The sequence below is a fragment of the Pristiophorus japonicus genome, unplaced genomic scaffold (assembly GCF_044704955.1).
Source record: "Pristiophorus japonicus isolate sPriJap1 unplaced genomic scaffold, sPriJap1.hap1 HAP1_SCAFFOLD_46, whole genome shotgun sequence".
Lineage (NCBI taxonomy): Eukaryota > Metazoa > Chordata > Chondrichthyes > Pristiophoridae > Pristiophorus > Pristiophorus japonicus.
The window spans coordinates 6,078,836-6,096,692 of record NW_027254363.1 but is presented as its reverse complement, the minus strand read 5'-3'; positions in this window follow the sequence as shown (position 1 = coordinate 6,096,692).

The window sequence follows — 17,857 nt, the reverse complement described above, 5'->3', positions numbered from 1 at the left end:
CCTTCTGTGTATCGTGCATGCCTCAGACCATACAGGAGGGCGGGTATTACTACAGCCCTATAAACCATGAGTTTGGTGGTAGATTTTAGGGCCTGGTCTTGAAGCACTCTTTTCCGCAGGTGGCCAAATGCTGCGCTGGCGCACTGGAGGAGATGCTGAATCTCCGCATCAATGTCTGCCTTTGTTGATAAGAGGCTCCCGAGATATGGGAAATTATCCACGTTATCCAGGGCCGTGCCTTGGACATTGATGACTGGAGGGCAGTGCTGTGCTGTGATGGCAGACCTTTGACTTACGGATGTTGAGTGTAAGGCGCATGCTTTCATATGCCTCCGTGAATACATTGATTATATCCTGGAGTTCAGCCAGTGAATGTGCACAGAAGCAAGCATCGTCCACATAGAGCAACTCAATTACAGAGGTTGGGGTGATCGTGGACTTGCTCTGGAGGCGGCGTTGTTTAAACAGCTTCCGACTGGTTCTGTAGTGTAAGCGGGGAGCTTGTTGATTATGAGTTGGAGCATGGCGGCGAGGAAAATTGTGGTACCCAAATGAGGGAGAAGGGAATAGAAAATCATGCTGATAGAGTTGACGAGGAAGGACACGATAACAGCATTTTGATTCCAGATGTATTTAATGAACTCAATTCATATTCCGCAGCTGCCATGTTTGGATGTGTACACATGCCTCTGTATAACTAAATCAGTAACATAACCACTGTGCAACCCGAGTCTTAACTTCATCCTATACATGTGCAACTGGATTAAGTGGATAAATAGCGTCATTCAGCTCCTATGTAACAGGCTTGAGTGGCTGAATGGCCTGCTTCGTTTCCTAAATACAAGGGTCGAGCGCTTGAATCGCCTCCTCCTGGATTGACTGGTCTTATATTCATTGGAATTTTGAGGAATGAGGGGGATCTCATAGAAACATATACAATTCTGACGGGATTGGACAGGTTAAATGCAGGAAGAATGATCCCGATATTGGGGAAATCATGAACAAGGGGTCACAGTTTAAGGATAAGTGGTAAGCCATTTAGGACCGAGATGAGGAGAAACTTCTTCACTCAGAGAATTGTGAACCTGTGGAATTCTCTACCACAGAAAGTTGTTGTGACCAATTCGTTAGATATATTCAAAAGAGAGTTAGATGTGCCGCTTACAGCTAAAGGGATCAAGTGGTATGGAGAGAAAGCAGGAATTGTGTACTGATTTTGCATGATCAGCTATCATCATATGAATGGTGGTGCAGGCTCGAAGGGCCGAATGGCCTACTCCTGCACCTATTTCCTATATTTCTATGATTCTATGTATACTGTTGATGTATTATAGGCTGAACGGCATATAATCGGCCCCTTCTATTCCAATGTGTGTGTTTTAAGGGGCCGAATAGTTTGCTTCTGTGTTACAATTTATTGGGGCTGAATGACGTCCTCTTGTTCCACTGCTACAGGCTCGAAGGACTGAATCGCTTCTACCCGTTCCAGCGAAACAGGCTCAAGTGGCTGAATGGCCTCCTCCTATTCTTGTGTAACAAGCTCGAGTGGCTGAATGCCCTCCTCCTGTTCTTGTGTAACAAGCTTGAGGGAGTGAATTAACTCCTCCTGTTCTAAATTAACCAGCCTCTATGGGTTAAATATTGTGCTTCTGTTCCGATGTAACCAGCTCGGGGGTTTGAATGTCCTCCTCCTGTTTTGGTCTATGAGCACCTATGGGCTTAATGACATCCTCCTGTACCTATGCAACAGATTCGAGGGGCAGAATTTCCTTTTGATAGTCCTATAAAACTGTCTGGAAAGTGCTGAATGACACGCCTCCTGTTCTTATGTAATATGCTTAAGGGGATGAATAGCCTGCTCCTGTGTCAAAGGTTCAAGGTCCTGAAAGGCTTATTCCTGTGCAATAGCCTCACATCATCATTCCCATCATCATAGGCGGTCCCTCGGAATCGAGGAAGACGTGCTTCCACTCTTAGCGTGAGTTGTTAGGTGGCTGCACAATTTAATACGAGAACCACAGCCTCTGTCACAAGTGGGACAGGTAGTGGTTGAAGCAAAGGGTAGGTGGGTAGTCTGGTTTGCTGCATGCTCCTTCTGTTGCCTGTGCTTGATGTCTGCATGCACTCGGGGATGAGAATCGAGCAGCTCAGTGGCCTCCCTGATACAGTTCCTCCACTTAGGGTGGTCATGTGCCAGGGACTCCCAAGTGTCAGTGGGAATGTCACACTTCATCAGGGAGGCTTTAAGGGTGTCTTTGTAACGTTTCCATTGCCGACCTTTGGTTCGTTTGCCCTGAACGCGTTCCGAGTAGAGCGCTTGCTTTAGGTGTCTCGTATCTGGCATGCGAACTATGTGGCCTGCCCAACGGAGCTGATCATGTGTGGTCAGTGCTACAATGCTGGCTATGTTGGCCTGGGCGAGGATATTAAATTTGGTTTCTCTGTCCTCCCAGGAGATTTGTAGGATCTTTCGGAAAAATCGTTGGTGGAATTTCTCCAGCGACTTGCGGTGTCTACTTTACATGTTCTACATCTCTGAGCAGTACAGGAGGGCAGGTATTTCTACGGCCTGTCGACCATAAGCTTGGTGAAAGTATTGAGGACCTGGTCTTCAAACACACTTTTCCACAGGCGGCCGAAGGCTGCACTGGCGCACTGGAGGTGCTGTTGGACATTGTCGTCAACGCCAGCTCTTGTTGATATGAGTATCCCGAAATAAGGGAAGTGGTCCACGTTGTCCAGGGCCATACCATGGATTTTGATGACTGGGGTGCAACGCATTGCGGCGAGGACAGGTTAGTGGAGGACCTTAGACTTTCTGATGTTTAGCGTACGCCCCATGCTTTCGCACGCCTCATTAAATACCTCGACTGTGATCTGCAGTTGAGATTCTGTGTTTGCACCGACGCAGGCATCATTCTCGTCCTGTAGCTCACGACAGAGGTTGGGATGGTGGAGCATAGCAGCGAGGAAGATTGAGAAGATGGTTGGAGCGTTGACGCAGCCCTGCTTGAGCCCGGTCCGGAAGTGGATTGCGTCTGTGATGAATCCGTTGGTAAGGATCACAGCCTGCATGTCGTTGTGGAGCAGTCGGAGGATGGTGAGGTACGTTTGGTGGCGTCCATAAAAACATAAGAACGTAAGAACTTAAGAATATAAGATTTAGGAACAGGAGTAGTCCATCTAGCCCCTCGAGCCTGCTCCGCCATTCAATAAGATCATGGCTGACCTGGCCGTGGACTCGGCTCCACTTACCCGCCCGCTCCCCATAACCCTTAATTCCGTTATTGGTTAAAAATCTATCTACCTGTGATTTGAATACATTCAATGAGTTAGCCTCAACTGCTTCCTTGGGCAGATAATTCCACTGATTCACAACCCTCTGGGAGAAGAAATTCCTTCTCAACGCGGTTTTAAATTGGCTCCCCCGTATTTTGAGGCTGTGCCACCGCGTTCTAGTCTCTCCTACCAGTGGAAATAACCTCTCTGCCTCTATCCTGTCTATCCCTTTCATGATTTTAAATGTGTCTATAAGATCACCCCTCATCCTTCTGAACTCCAACGAGTAAAGACCCAGTCTACTCAATCTATCATCATAATGAAACCCCCTCATCTCCGGAATCAGCTTAGTCAATCGTCTCCGTACCCCCTCCAAAGCCACGATATCCTTCCTTAATTAAGGTGACCAAAACTGGACGCAGTACTCCAGGTGCGGCCTTAACAATACCATATACAGTTGCAGCAGGACCTCCCTGCTTTTGTACTCCATCCATCCGAAATGGAGGAGGACGCTCCTGAGGCTCTCGTGGTTGAGAATGTGAAAGGCATTTGTAAGGTCGAAGAAGGCCATGTTACCTGCATCTTTCCTGCAGCTGTCGCGCTGCATAAAATCACGTCCGTTGTGCCCCGGAGGGGACGAAATCCGCTCTGCAAGCTGTAAGGAGCTCCTCGGCCACATGGAAAAGTCAGTTGAGGAAGAGGCTAGCGACGACTTTCCCAGTGGTTGATAGCAGGTGGATTTCCCTGTAGTTCCTGCAATCGGACTTATCGCCTTGTAAAAGATGTTCACGATCACTGCCTCTCTAAGATCTCCCGGCATGCTATCCTCCCTCCAAATGAGAGAGAGGAGGTCATGTATTCGCTCCAGCAGTGCCTCACCGCCATACTTCAGTGCCTCAGCAAGGATTCCGTCCATCCCCGTAGCCTTGTTACTTTTTAGCATTCTTATTGCGTTTTCTACCTTGTGCAGTGTTGGGGTCTCATTGAGATGGTGGCGGGTAACATGCTGCGGAATGGAGTTAAGTACACTCGTGTCAAACATCATTGGATTACATCGTATATACAGCACTGAAACAGGCCATTCGCCCCAGCAAGTCTTTTATGTTCCACTGGAGCCTCCACTCAACGTTCCTGAACAGCCTAATGCTCTATTCCCTCCTCTCTCATATGCCTGTCGAGCCCCTCCTTAAGTACTTCCATACTATTCTCTTCAACCACGCCCTGTAGTAACGAGTTCCACAATCTTACCACGCTTTGGGTAAATACGTTTCTTCTGAATTCCCTATTTTGATTTCATGGTGACTATCTAACATTGCTGGCGTCAAGATATTCTGTTCCCCACAAGTGGAAACATTCTAACTGTATCCACTCCATCAAATTCTATCATAACTTTAAATGACTGTATGAGGTCACGCCTCAGCCTTCCTTTTTCAAGAGAAAAGAGACACTGCCTGTTCATCATTTCCTGATTTGTGTACGCTGGCTGTTCCGGTATCATCCTTCTAAATCTTCTCTGCATCCTCTGAAATGCCTCTATGTCATTTTTATAATATGGCGACCAGAACTGTACCTAGTAGTCTAAGCGTGATCGAATGAAGGTTAAATACAGGTTTAGCATAATGTCGCTGCTTTTCAATTCTGTATGTCTAGAAATAAATCAGCGTGTTTGGTTTGTTTTTTATGGCCTTGCTAACTTATGCCGTTATTTTTTTAGAGTTTTTGTATTTGTACTCCGATATCCCTTTGTTCCTGTACACCACCCAGACTGGCAACTTCCAATAATAAGTCTCCTACCGAAATGTAACACCTCACATTTATATGATTTGAAATTCATTTTCCAATTATATGTCCATTCTGCAGGTTTATTAATGTCCTCTTGTAAGTTGTTGCAGTTTTCTTCAGTATTAACTATCCCTCCGAATTTGGTGTCACCCGCACATTTAGAAATATTGTTTTTGATTCCTGGGTCTAAATCCTCAATATAAATTGTGAACAACAGTGGTCCCAGCTCCGATCCTTGTGGAACACCACTACCCGCCTACTGTGGCTAAGAAACGCTAACTTTTACAGCTACTGGATGACGTGGAATCTATATGGGTAAAGCTGCAGAACACCAAAGGGCAAAAAACGTTAGTAGGAGTTGTGTACAGACCTCCAAACTGTAATAGGGATGTTGGGGAGGGCATCAAACAGGAAATTAGGGGTGCATGCAATAAAGGTGTAGCAGTTATAATGGGTGACTTTAATATGCACATAGATTGGGCTAGCCAAACTGGAAGCAATACGCTGGTGGAGGATTTCCTGGAGTGCATAAGCGATGGTTTTCTAGACCAATATGTTGAGGAACCAACTAGGGGGGAGGCCATCTTAGACTGGGTGTTGTGTAATGAGAGAGGATTAATTAGCAATATCATTGTGCGAGGCCCCTTGGGGAAGAGTGACCATAATATGGTGGAATTCTGCATTAGGATGGAGAATGAAACAGTAAATTCAGAGACCATGGTCCAGAACTTAAAGAAGGGTAACTTTGAAGGTATGAGGCGTGAATTGGCTAGGATAGATTGGCGAATGATACTTAGGGGGTTGACTGTGGATGGGCAATGGCAGACATTTAGAGACCGCATGGATGAATTACAACAATTGTACATTCCTGTCTGGCGTAAAAATAAAAAAGGGAAGGTGGCTCAACCGTGGCTATCTAGGGAAATCAGGGATAGTATTAAATCCAAGGAAGAGGCATACAAATTGGCCAGAAATAGCAGCGAACCTGGGGACTGGGAGAAATTTAGAACTCAGCAGAGGAGGACAAAGGGTTTGATTAGGGCAGGGACAATGGAGTACGAGAAGAAGCTTGCAGGGAACATTAAGTTGGATTGCAAACGTTTCTATAGGTATGTAAAGAGAAAAAGGTTAGTAAAGACAAACGTAGGTCCGCTGCAGTCAGAATCAGGGGATGTCAGAACGGGGAACAAAGAAATGGTAGACCAATTGAACAAGTACTTTGGTTCGGTATTCACTAAGTAGGATACAAACAACCTTCCGGATATAAAAGGGGTCAGATGGTCTAGTAAGAAGGGGGAACTGAGGGAAATCTTTATTAGTCGTGAAATTGTGTTGGAGAAATTGATGGGATTGAAGGCCGATAAATCCCCAGGGCCTGATGGACTGCATCCCACAGTACTTAAGGAGGTGGCCTTGGAAATAGTGGATGCATTGACAGTCATTTTCCAACATTCCATTGACTCTGGATCAGTTCCTATGGAGTGGAGGGTAGCCAATGTAACCCCACTTTTTAAAAAAGGAGGGAGAGAGAAAACCGGGAATTATAAACGGGTCAGCCTGACCTCAGTAGTGGGTAAAATGATGCAATCAATTATTAAGGATGTCATAGCAGTGCATCTGGAAAATGGTGACATGATAGGTCCAAGTCAGCATGGATTTGTGAAAGGGAAATCATGCTTGACAAATCATCTGGAATTTTTTGAGGATGTTTCCAGTAATGTGGACAAAGGAGAACCAGTTGATGTGGTATATTTGGACTTTCAGAAGGCTTTCGACAACGTCCCACACAAGAGATTAATGAGCAAAGTTAAAGCACATGGGATTGGGGGTAGTGTGCTGACGTGGATTGAGAACTGGTTGTCAGACAGGAAGCAAAGAGTAGGAGTAAACGGGTACTTTTCAGAATGGCAGGCAGTGACTAGTGGAGTGCCGCAAGGTTCTGTGCTGGGGCCCCAGCTGTTTACATTGTACATTAATGATTTAGACGAGGGGATTAAATGCAGTATCTCCAAATTTGCGGATGACACTAAGTTGGGTGGCAGTGTGAGCTGCGACGAGTATGCTATTAGGCTGCAGAGTGACTTGGATAGGTTAGGTGAGTGGGCAAATGCATGGCAGATGAAATATAATGTGGATAAATGTGAGGTTATCCACTTTGGTGGTAAAAACAGAGAGACAGACTATTATCTGAATGGTGACAGATTAGGAAAAGGGAAGGTGCAACGAGACCTGGGTGTCATGGTGCATCAGGCATTGAAGGTTAGCATGCAGGTACAGCAGGCGGTTAAGAAAGCAAATGGCATGTTGGCCTTCATAGCGATGGGATTTGAATACAGGGGCAGGGAGGTGTTGCTACAGTTGTACAGGGCCTTGGTGAGGCCACACCTGGAGTATTGTGTACAGTTTTGGTCTCCTAACTTGAGGAAGGACATTCTTGCTATTGAGGGAGTGCAGCGAAGATTCACCAGACTGATCCCCGGGATGGCGGGACTGACCTATCAAGAAAGACTGGATCAACTGGGCTTGTATTCACTGGAGTTCAGAAGAATGAGAGGGGACCTCATAGAAACGTTTAAAATTCTGACGGGTTTAGACAGGTTAGATGCAGGATGAATGTTCCCAATGTTGGGGAAGTCCAGAACCAGGGGGCCCAGTCTGAGGATAAGGAGTAAGCCATTTAGGACCGAGATGAGGAGAAACATCTTCACCCAGAGAGTGGTCAACCTGTGGAATACTCTACCACAGAAAGTAGTTGAGGCCAATTCACTAAATATATTCAAAAGGGAGTTAGATGAAGTCCTTACTACTCGGGGGATCAAGGGTTATGACGAGAAAGCAGGAAGGGGGTACTGAAATTTCATGTTCAGCCATGAACTCATTGAATGGCGGTGCAGGCTAGAAGGGCTGAATGGCCTGCTCCTGCACCTATTTTCTATGTTTCTATGTTTCTATGTTTACTCTTTGATTTCTGTCTTGAATCCAGCTCGCTAACCATTCTGCTAGTTGTCACCTGACTCCGCATTCTCTGACCTGGCTTGAGGCTCTTCTTGTTCCTATGTAACAATCTATGTTGTTTTATTTTATTCATTCAAGCATGTCGACATCGCTAGCAAGAGCCGGATTTGTTGCCCATCTCCATCTGCCCTTGTGAAGTTGGTGGTGAGTCACTTTACGAAACCGACTTGCTCGCCAGGCCATTTCAGAGGTCAGTTAAGAACCAACGACATTGCTGTGGGTTTGGAGTCACATGTAGGCCCAGACCGGTAATGACGGCAGAATTCTTTCCCGAAAGGAGACAAGTGAACCAGATGAGGAGTTTGTTACAATGGTCACCATTATTGATACTTTTAAAATTCCAGTTTTACTTAATTGAATTTAAATTTCCCCACTCTCGTGGTTGGCTATGATTTCTTCTCTCTGGATTATTAGTCCAGTGACATAACCATCATGCTACTATAATTGACCTCCATCTGTGTAATGCGTTCAAGGGGCTGAATGACTCCTCCTATTCTTTTGCAACAGGTTGAGGGAAGGAATGGTGTGCCCTGTTCCTACGCAACAGGATCGGGTGATTGATTTCCCTCCTCCTGTTCCTGTATAACAGGTTCGTGAGTCGCAAATGCCTCATCCTCAACCTATGTAGCAGTTTCGAATGGCTAAATGGACTTCGACTCTTCTTATAGATAAGACTCACGGAGCTGAATGGCTTCCGCCAGTCCTATGTCTCATGCTCGAGGGGTGAATGGCCTTCACCTGTCCTTGTGCAACAGACTGGAGAGGCTCAATGGCATCCTTCTAATTCTGCTCTACAGCTCCGTTGGTTTGGCATTGCCTTCTGGTCAACTATGCGAAAGGTTCGAGTGACCGAATGGAGTTCGAAATTTCTTGTAAAACAGGCGTACACAGCTGAATGGTTTCATCCTGCCCTTTGCAATTGGTTTGAGGGTTTAAGTGACTCATTGGCCTCCACCTGTCCCTGTGTAACAGGCTCGATTGCTTGCATCTGTTACTGTGCAAAATATTCAGATGATACTTGGGAAGGACTGGAGCCACGAGTGCAACAGAAATTGCAGGGACCACAGTGAGCCTTCTCTGAAGTATTGCTTTGATGCAAAGTTCACTGTGCGGCCCAGACTCAAATCCTGACTCTGGTGGGAGTCGAGCCGAAAAACTTTGAATGTTTAATATGCCAAGAATTAAAAATCTAACGTGCTATCCATTGCGCCGCAGAGTCGCCAAATTGTGCATCAATACAAAAGTAAAATAGTGTTGATGCGTAATCTGAGCTAAAAAAAAATCTGCTAACACTCAGCAGATGAGCCAGAATCTGCGGAGAGAGAAACAGAGTGCACGTTTCAGGTCGATGAACTTTCATCGTCAGTGGATCAATCTCCGCCGTCTAAAATGGATGCCCTGTCAAACTCGAATGATTATTTGAAAGGGATGTTTTGTCATGGACTCGTAAAAACTTTCAGCACGGAAGGAGGCCACTTCGGCTCAGCGTGTCCGCACCGTCCGAAAATTGCTATCCAGCCTAATCCCACTTTCCAACTCTTCTTGTAACCATGTAACAATCTATGTTTTTATTTTATTCATTCAAACATGTTGACATCGCTAGCAAGCGATTAATGTTCTTCTCATGTTCTTGAGAAACAGACTGGAGAGGCTCAATTGCCTCCTACTATTTCTGTGCAACAGGTTCGTTGGTTTGGCATTGCCTTCTCGTCATCTATGCAACATGTTTGCGCGACCGAATTTGTTGCAGTCATCCTCAGTATTGAATATCCAACTAATTTGGCGTCATCCGCAAATTGAGAAATTGTGTTTTTGATTCCCCGGTAGAAGTCATTAATATAAATTGAAAACAACAGTGGTCCCAGCACCGATCTTTGTGGAACAGCACTACCCACCTTCTGCCACTCTAAAAAGCTAACTTTTACCCCTACTCTCTGCTTTCTGTCTTTAAGTCAGCTAGCTATGCATTTATCGAGTAGTCTCCAGACTCCACATTCATTGACCTCTCTTGCAGTTCTTCTTTTTCCTGTGTAACAATCCAGAGATCCTATTTTTTCTTTTATTCATTCTAGCATGTGGACAATGCTAGCAAGGGCAGCCTTTGTTGCACTTCACTAATTGCCCTTGTGAAGGTGATGGTTAGCCACCTTATGCAAATGAATTTCTCGCTAGGCCTTTTCAGAGGGCCATAAAGAGCCAACCACGTTGCTCTGGATCTGGAGCCACATTTGGGCCCAGACCAGTAAGGACGGCAGATTTCCTTCACTAAAGGAGACTATTGAACGAGATGGGTGCGTTGCATCAATGGTCAACATTATTAATACTTTTAAAATTCTAGATGTATTTAATTGAACTTAAATTGTCCTGCTCTCTTGGTGGACTGCGACTTTCTCTCACTGGATTACTAGTCCAGTGCCACAGGCCTCCGGCTGTGTAATGTGCTAGAGGGGCTGAATGACTCAGGCTGTTCCTGTCCTATAGTTTGAGGGACGGAATATCATCCTCCGAGTCCTATGTAACAGGTTCTAGGGGTTGATTAGTCTCCACCTGTTCCTATTTAACAGGTCGGTTGGTCTGAAATGCCTCGTCCTAATTAAGGGGAAAGTGGAGTGGGGTTCGGGATGTGGGGCGACGTGGGGGTGGGGTGCGGAGGTCGTGGTGCAGAAAAATCTAGAATGCTAAAGAGAAATGAAAATGAAGCAATGCCGGAAAGTGATTGTTGTAATGTAACCATATTATGTCAAGAAGGGACAGAGTATACTAACAAAAGAGTGCACTAAGAAATAGGATCCTGATAAGAAAAAAAGCGATAAGATAAATCGGGCTATAGTGCAAAAAAATGTTATGATCTCTAATAATGTTAAAAAGACAAAACCAAAAGCATTGTATCTGAATGGACGAAGCATCTGTAATAAGATAGAAGAATTAACAGCGCAAACAGATGTAAACAGATACAATATCGTTGCAATTACAGATATATGGTTGCACGGTGACCAGGGTTGGGAACTGAATATCAAATGATATTCGGTAGTTAGAAAGGACATGCAAAAAGGAAGAGCAGGTTATGTTGCGCTGTTGGTAATGGATGATATCAGTGCAATAATGAGAAAGATATGCGGCTCAGAAAGACAAGATGTAGATACAGTTGGATGGCGCTAAGGAGAACGAAGGACCAGAAAAGATTGGTGTGAGTTGTCCATTGGCCTCCAAACAGTTGTGGTAGTGTAGAGGATAACATTAACAGGAAATCAGAGCTGCATGTAACAAAGGTACTACGAAGGTGACTTTAAACTACATATAAATTAAAGTAATAATAATGTGGCCGATGAATTCATGGCGTTTGTACCAGTTGTTTTTTTAGTCCAGTATTTTGCGGAGCGTACTAGGGAACAGAATATCCTAGATTGGGTCTTGTGTAATGAGAAGGGGTTAATTAAAAATCAAGTTGTCTGGGGTCCTTTAGCGAAGAGTGGCAATAACTCGATTAAACTCGTTATTAAGATGGAAAGTGAAGTAGCACAATCCGAATCTATGGTCCTAAATCTAAGCAAAGGAAACTACGAATGCATGGGGAATGAATTGCATGGGGTATGATAGATTGGAAAGAGTCAATAACCGTCATGTTAGTGGATGGGCAAGGACTAACATTTCAGGAACAAATGTATCAATTGCGGCAGTTATACTTTCCTTTCTGGTGTAAAAAAAAAGGATGCTGGCCCAACCATGGTAAACAAAATAAATTAAGGATAGTATTAGATTCAAAGAAGAGTTATACAATGTTGCTAGAAAAAGTAGCAAGCCTGAGGATGGGAACAATTTAGAATTCAGCAAAAATGTGCCAAGAGATTGATTGAGAGGCGAGAAATAGAGTATAAGAGTGAACTTGCAAGGAACATAAAAACCGGCTGCAGTAGATTCTACAAGTTTGTAAAAAGGAAAAGATTAGCGAAGACAAACGTAGGCCCTTTACAGACAGAAACGGGTGAATTTATAATGTGGAACAAGGAAATGACAGCACAATTAAAGAAATACTTCGGTTCTGTCTTCAGGGAGGACATAAATAACATCCCAAAAATGCTTGTGAACCAAAGGTCTAGTGAGCAAGAGGAATTAACGGACATGATTATTTGTAAGAAAATAGTGCTGAAGAAACTAATGGGAATGAAGGCCGATAAATCCCCAGGGCCTGATGATCTGCATCCCAGAGTAATAAAAGTGGTTGCAATGGAAATAGTGCATGCATTGGTTGACAACTTCCAAACATCTATATATTATGGAACAGTTCCTGCAGTTTGCACGGTGGCAAATGTAACCCCACTGTTTAAAAATGGAGGGAGCGAGAAAACAAGGAACTGCAGACCGTTGAGCCGAACACCAGTTGTACGGAAATTGCGAGAATCTATAGTAAAGGATGTTATAACGGAACACTTAAATAATACCAAATGGATTAGACAAAGTCAACATGAATTCATGAAAAGAAAATCATGTTTGACAAACCCACTCGAGTTTTTGAGGATGTAACTGATAGAAAAGTTAAGGGAGAACCAGTGGATATAGTGTATACAAGGCCTCTGATAAAGTCCAACTTAAGATGTAGTGTGCAAAATTAAAGCATATATGATTGGGGGTAATGCACTAGCATGTATTGAAAATTGGTAAATGTAAAGGAAACAGGATCGATGGGCAGAGGGACCTGGTGTCCTTGTAAAATAGTCTATTGAAAGCATACATGTAGGTGCAGCAAGCAGTGAGGAAGGCAGATGGTATGTTGGCCTTCATTCCAAGAGGATGTGAATAAATGAGTAAAGGTGTGCTACTACAGATTTACAGGGCCTTGGTGAGACGGCACCTGGAGCATTGTGTGCAGTATTGCTTTTGTTACCCAAGAAAGTATATACTTGCCATAGAGGGAGTGCAGCGAAGTTTCACCAGATGGATTATTGGGATGGCAGGACTGTCGTATGAGCAGAGTCTGGGTCGACTCGGCCTGTATTCTGTTGAGTTTAGAAGAATTAGAGAGGATCTCATTGAAACGTATACCATTCTGAAAGGGTTGAATAGATTGGATGCGGTGAAGATGATTCACCTGATTGGGAAGGTTATAACAAGGGGTCACAGTCTCAGGATACGAGGTAGGAAATTTAGGAAGGAGAAGGTGAGATATTTTTTCATTCAGAGAGTGGTGCAGCTGTGGAATTACCTTCCACAGAAGGCTGTGAATGCCGAGTCACTGAATATATTTAAGAGGGAGATAGATTTCTAGACACAAAATACATCAAGTGATATGGGGGAAAAGCGTGAATATGGTGTTGAGATTGAGGATTAGGAATGATCATTTTAAATGGCGGTGCAGACTCGAAGGGCCGAATGGACTACTACTGCTCCCGTTTTCTATGTTTCTATCTTCTAGGATCTAAATGGACATATACTCTTCTTGTAGAGCAAGCTCAAGGAACTGATCGGCTTCTACCTCTCCTAAGGCTCAGATTTGAGGCGTTAATGGCCTCCTCCTTTTCCTGTGCAACAGTGCAGTGCGGCTGAATGGCCTCCAGCAAATTCTGTGTAACAGGAATGTGTACCGCCTCGTCATCTATGCAGCAGGTACGAGCGGCCGAAGGCGTTTTACAATTCTTGGATAAAAAGCTCAAGGATCTGAATTACTTCCTCTTGTCCTTTGCAACTGGCTCGAGGGGTTAATGGAATCCTGCTGTCCTTCTGTAACAGGTTCGATGGCTTGCTCTTGTTCCTGTGTAATAGACTCAGGTTCTAAGAGAACTCAATGGAAAAGTGGGTGGGATTGGAGCCAGTTGTGTAGCAGGAATTGCAGGGAACGCAGTGTCCCTTCTCGGAAGTATTGATTTGCTGCAAAATGCACTGAGCTGCCGAAGAAACACCGGATCATGACCTAAATTCCGACTAAAATCCGAGCTATCCAGACTAATGCCACTATCCAGCTCTTGGTCCATAGCCTTTTAGGTTACTGGAATTGAAGTGCACATTCAAGGACTTTTAAAAGTGGTGAGGACTTCTGCCTCCAAATCACTTTCAGGAGTGGATTCCAGACTCTCACCACCCCTGGGTGAAAACAGTGTACCTCAAATTCCGGAAAACCTCCTACCAATTACTTTAAATCGATGACGACTGGTTGTTGGCCACTCTGCTGAGGGAAATATATCCTTTGTATGCACTCGATCTAGGCCACTGATAATTTTATTCACTTCAATACGGACCCCCTTAGCTTCCTCTGTTCCAAAGAAAACAAACCCAGCGGATGCAATATTTACTCAGAGCTAAATTCACAATCCGCCTAAATCTAACCTGTATGCTCACGGGTGCTGTCTGATCATTCCTGTAATGCGGTGACCAGAGAAGCATGCAATAATCCAGTGGTGGCCCAACTAGAGTTTTACACATTTGAAGCATAACGTCCCAGATCTTATATCCTATGGCTCATCTAATGAAGGCAAGTATTCCGTGTTGCTTCTCAACATAGAAACATCGAAAATAGATTCAGCAGTACGATATTCGACACTTCGAGCCTGCACCACCACTCAATAAGATCATGGCTGGTCATTCCCTCAGTACCGCTTTCCTGTTTCCTCCCTACCTCTTGATCCTTTTAGCCATAAGGGCCACAATAACTCCCTTTTGAATATATCCAATGAACTGGCATCAACAACTCTTTGCGGCAGGGAATTCCACAGGTTAACAACTTTCTGAGTGAAGAAGTTTCTCCTCATCTTCGTTCTAAATGGCCTACCCCTTATCCTAAGACTATGTCCTCTGGTTCTGGACTTTCCCAACATTTTGAACAAACTTCCCGCATCTAACCTGTCCAGTCCCGTCGGAATCATTCATGTTTCTACGACATACCCTTTCATCCTTCCAAACTCCAGTGTATAAAGGCCCAGTTGATCCAGTCTCATTTAATATGTCAGTCGAGCCTTCCCTGGAATCAGTCTGGTGAAACTTCGCTGCACTCCATCAATAGCAAGAACTTCCTTCCTCAGATTAGTAGAACAAAACTGAACACAATATTGCAGGTGAGGTCTCACTAATGCCCTTTACAACTGGAGTAAGACGACCCTGCTCCTATACTCAAATCCCCTAGCTATGAAAGCCAACATACCATTTGCCTTCTTCACAGCCTGCTGTACCTGCATGCCAACTTTCAATGACTGATGAGTCATGCCAGCCAGGTCTCGTTACACCTCACCTTTTCCTAATCTGCCGCCATGCATATAATATTCTGCCTTCGTTGTTTTGCCATCAAAGTGGTTAACCGCACATTTATCAACATTATACTGCATCTGCCATGTAGTTGCCCACTCACCTAAACTGTCCAACTCAACCTGCAGCCACTTAGCGTCCTCCTCGCGGCTCACACTGCCAGGTAATTAAGTTTCATCTACAAACCAGGAGATATTACACTCAATTGCTTCATCCGAATCATTAATGTATTCTGTGAAGAGCTGGGGTCCCAGCACTGAGCCCTGAGGCACTCCACTAGTCACTGCCGGCCATTAAGAAAAGGACCCGTGTATTCCCACTCTCTGCTTCCTGTCTGCCAACCAGTTCTCGACACTTCGGTTCTGTCTTCACAAAGGAAGATTCAGATCACCTTCCGAATGTACTAGGGGACAGTGGGTCTAGTGAGAATGAGGAACTGAAAGATATCCTTATTAGGTGGGAAATTGTGTTAGGGAAGTTGATGGGATTTAAGGCCGATAAATACCCGAGTCCTGATAGTCTGCAGTCAGAGTACTTCAGGAAGTGACCCGAGAAATAGTAGATGCATTGGTGATCATTTTCCAACAATCTATCGACTCTGGATCAGTTCCTATGGACTGGAGGGTAGCTAATGTAACGCCACATTTTAAAAATGGAGGAAGAGACAAAGCCGGTATTTATAGACCGGTTTGCCTGACATCCGTAATGGGGAAAATGTTGTAATCAATCATTAAGGAGCCCATTTGAAAAGCAGTGACAGGTTCGGACCGAGTCAGCATATATTTATGAAAGGGAAATCGTGCTTGACGAATCTTCTGGAATTTTTTGACGATGTAACTAGTAGAGTGCACAAGGAGAACCAGTGGATGTGGTGTTTTTGGGCTTTCAAAAGGCTGTTGACGAGGTCCCGCACAAGAGATTGGTATACAAAATCAAAACGCATGGTATTGGTGGTAATGTACTGATGTGGATAGAGGTCTGGTTGGCAGACAGGAAGCAGAGAGTCGGGATAAACGGGTCCTTTTCAGAATGGCAGGCAGTGACTAGTGGAGTGCCGCAGTGCTCAGTGCTGGGTCCCCAGCTCTTTACAATATACATTAACAATTTGGATAAAGGGATAGAGTGTAATATCTCCAAGTTTGTGGAAGACGCTAAACTGGGTGGCGGTGTGAGCTGTGAGGAAGACGCTAAGAGGTTGCAGGGTGACGTGGACAGATAAGTGAGTGGGCAAATACATGGCAGATGCAGTATAATCTGTATAAATGTGAGGTTATCCATTTTGGGGGCAAAAACACGAAGGCAGAATATTATCTGAATGGTGGCAGACTAGAAAAATGGGGGGCGCAACGAGACCTGGGTGTCATGCTTCATCAATCACTGAAAGTGGGCATGCAGGTACAGCAGGTGGTAAAGAAGGCAAATGGTATGTTGGCCTTCGTAGCTAGGGGATTTGACTATAGGAGCAGGGAGGTCTTATTGCAGTTGTACAGGGCCTTAATGAGGCCTCACCTGGAATATTGTGCTCAGTTTTGTTCTCCGAGTCTGAGGAAGGACGTTCTTGCTATTGAGGGAGTGCAGCGAAGGTTCACCGGACTGATTCCATGGATGGCTGGGCTGTCATATGAGGAGAGACTGGATCAACTGGGCCTTTATTCAGTGGAGTTTAGAAGGATGAGAGCGGATCTCATAGAAACATATAAGATTCTGACGGGACTGGACAGATTAGATGCGGGAAGAATGTTCTCGATACTCGGGAAGTCCAGAACCAGGGAAGATAGTCTTAGGATAAGGGGCAGGCCATTTACGACTGAGAGGAGGAGAAACTTCTTCACTCAGAGAGTTGTTGACCTGTGGAATTCCCTGCCGCAGAGAGTTGTTGATGCCAGTTCATTGGATATATTCAAGAGGGAGTTAGATATGGCCCTTACGGTTAAGGAGATCAAGGGGTATGGAGAGACAGCAGGACAGCGGTAATGAAGGAATGGTCAGCCATGATCTGATTGAATGCCAGTGTAGGCTCGAATGGCTAAATGGCCTACTCCTGCACATATTTTCTTTGTTTCTCTGTTTCTATCCACGTAAGTACATTACCCCCAATAGCATGTGCTTTGATCTTGCACACAAGTCTCTTGTGTGGGACCTTATCTAAAGCCTTTTGAAAGTTCAAATACACCACATCCATTGGTTCTCCCTTGTCCACTCTGCAAGTTACATATTCAGACAATTCTGGCAGATTCCTCAAGCTTGATTTTCACTTCATAATCCATGCTGACTTGGACCGACCCTGTCACTGCTTTCCAAATGCGCTGCGATTTGATCTTTAATAATTGATTCCAACATTTTCCCTACGACTGATGTCAGGCTAACCGATCTATAATTACCCATTTTCTCTCTCCCTCCTGTTTTAAAAAGTGGTGTTACATTACCAACCCTCCAGTCCATTGGAACTGATCCAGTGTCGATATACTGTTGGGAAATTTTCACGAATGCATCCACTATTTCTCGGGATACTTCCTTTAGTTCTCTGGGATGCAGACTATCAGGTCTCGGG